Below are 2,699 nucleotides of genomic sequence, written 5' to 3'. Positions count from 1 at the left end.
ATATATATATATATATATATATATATATATATATATATATATATATATATATATATATATATATATATATATATATATATATATATATTTTTTGGGCTCAAGCCATGTCGTCCTGATGGAAGTTCCTATAGGGTAGCTTCCTAGGGTATATTACAACTACGGCGATATTCCCAGAGAATTTACCTTAAGGTTCCAGAATTCTAACTCCTGGAGCGAGTATCCCTCGTGAAGGGATATCGCGACATATCAGAGGACGTATTCTAGACACGTCACATGGCAATCTACGACCTGAACAGAGATTTCGTCTCGTAGGAGGGAGATTGACGAGATACGAATTCGGGAAAGAAAAAAGGGGAGCCGCTCCCAAGGCTTCCCTATCCCCCGATTCGTATGCGTGCCTGGCGCCAATCCTGGCGCCATCTGTATTCCTTTTTGCGTAGCTTAACAACTCGGTGTTTTTTCCTGTTTTTCTCGCAAATCTTGGATTTATTCAGCCTTTCATGGCTTCTCCGTCTTTGTTGGCCTCGGATAAGTTGAGTATAGTGTCTGTTATGTATAAATGTAGGCTCTTGGTAAAATTTTGAGTGATTAATAGGATTAATCTTTGATACAAGAGCCGTAGCCTACCGGAGGTGTCCTGGACACTGTCACTCGCTAGGTATAAATTAGTTAGTCAGAGTGACATTCCTGGTTGTTTTGCTTAATAAATTTTAGCTATTTAGCTTTACATAGGATTTCTTTCCGTGCTTAGTATTATTTGGCGAAGTATTCGCCATTCTGGCCTACGCTAGGCCATGTAGCCTAGTCGTTTGTTCCTAGTACTTAATGCATGATTTTGGTTTTTCCGAGTGTAATTAAGATTTTATTGAAGCTTTAGGCTATATTTTATACATTTTAGACTGTGTGGAATATTTCCAAGATTGTATACGTGAGAGTTTCGGTGAATTAGGTAATCGATTCTCTTGGTGCATAGGCTAATTGCTTATGGAGCCTTAGTATACTTTATCATACTCCCCGGTTGCTTTCTTTTCTTCGGAGAAGGTATGCAATCCCTTTCCCTCTGTTTAAGCCTTGGGCTTTTCCATATGTGGTTTTTTCCGAATTTATTTTCGATAAAACTATACTAAGGTGTTACTGTACCTTCCTGTTCCAGCAAAGTCTGGTTCAAAGAGGGACAGAACAACAGAGTTTTTAGTCTGAGTCCGTGTTGTCTGGCTTGGGGCAGAGTCCCCCTCGCTGACCTAACACTTACAAAGGGAGCTTAGCTCCCTTAGGTCACTACCGAAGGTTTCTGTAAGTTATGATTCCTTCTTTTGTGATCGACCAGACTAAGTCCTGTTGCTGTTCTCGGGGGAGGATAAAATCTTCCCTTGGGAGTAGCAACGCCTTCCTTGCTTTGGTGCTCTGGAAGCTAGCAAGTATTGCTGGCCCTTTCCCTTAGATCTCCCTTAGGCTAAGACAAAGTTCTTGGCTGCGGGTGATCTGTCACTAAAGCAAGGTTGGCAGGACCCTCTTGTCCCTTCCCCCTCTATCTCCGTAATGGCCTAGCCATTACTGTACTGTACCCTGCCGGCCGGCAGAGCTGGCCGGCAGGGGTATTACTGTACTGTACGTCATTCTACTTCTGGACCTAGTATAGGTTGGGATGTGGAATTTACTAAGCCCATTGCCGGCTGGCAGAGATGCTGGCCAGCAAGGGTCTTATGTTTTCGAGTGCTGCCCGGACCTCTCTTGGTCCCTCATCCATGCCTGCCGGCAGAGCCGGACGGCATTGGTCAAGGAAGCCTGAATTAAGTTTCTCCCCTTCCTTATATGCACTCTTTCGGTTGCCGGGATTGGGGGGTTGTGTACACTCTTATCCCGGCATCCATTCTTTTTTCTTCTAGTGCTGTACCTGTCCCGGCTGCCGGCCTATGAGGCCGGCAGCAGGGCAGGTGTAGTCTTCTGGTTCTTTTGCTGCCGGCTGGCATCGGTCTTGTACCTTTGCTGGCCGGCTTATGTCAGTCCTTGTCTGCCGGTCACCAAGAGTGTGGCCGGCAGCTGGGTACTACCTTGTGTAGTTGCTGGCCGGCAGTCATTGCCGGCCAACACTGGCTGTTGCTGGCCGGCAGCTGCTGCCGCCGGCACAGGCATTTGAACCAGAGTGCTGCCGCCCTATAGCTGTTAAGTAGTATACTTTAAAGCTAGTTGTGGTGTGTGCCGGCCGGCAAAGGCAGGCCGGCACACATCCTCCTATACTGTACTAGTATTCTTCTGTATAGCATATACAGTAAGAAGAAAACTATAGTAAAGGTTTAGGTACAGCACTGTATCTTCTAACACTATTGTGTTTTCTTGCACATCCCTTTGCTGTTGCCCTCAGACAGGAAGCAGAGTTCTTCCCTGTCTATTATCCAGGATTTTAAAATCATTGCCTAGGTGTGAGCTCCACCTGTTTCCTCTGGAAACCTTGCATTGGTTACTCTAGTAGAGATAAACCATTTTGATTTTATTATCTGGAAGGCTGCAATAATGGGTTGTGAGGGAAACACAAGTGTGTGTCTTTCCTTTCTGAATTGTTATGCTATACTATGCATATCCAGTGATACATAGTTCACTTGATACTCATGGAAATTTCTTCTCTTTACAGAAGGACACTCCGAAGTGGGGAAGTGCTTTCTGCAATGTCAGCAGCAAGAGCCTCTGCGGACATGAGTTTT

This window comes from Palaemon carinicauda, chromosome 10 (genome assembly GCF_036898095.1).
Source record: "Palaemon carinicauda isolate YSFRI2023 chromosome 10, ASM3689809v2, whole genome shotgun sequence".
NCBI classification, from domain to species: domain Eukaryota; kingdom Metazoa; phylum Arthropoda; class Malacostraca; order Decapoda; family Palaemonidae; genus Palaemon; species Palaemon carinicauda.
Note: the sequence above shows the minus strand (reverse complement) of the source record.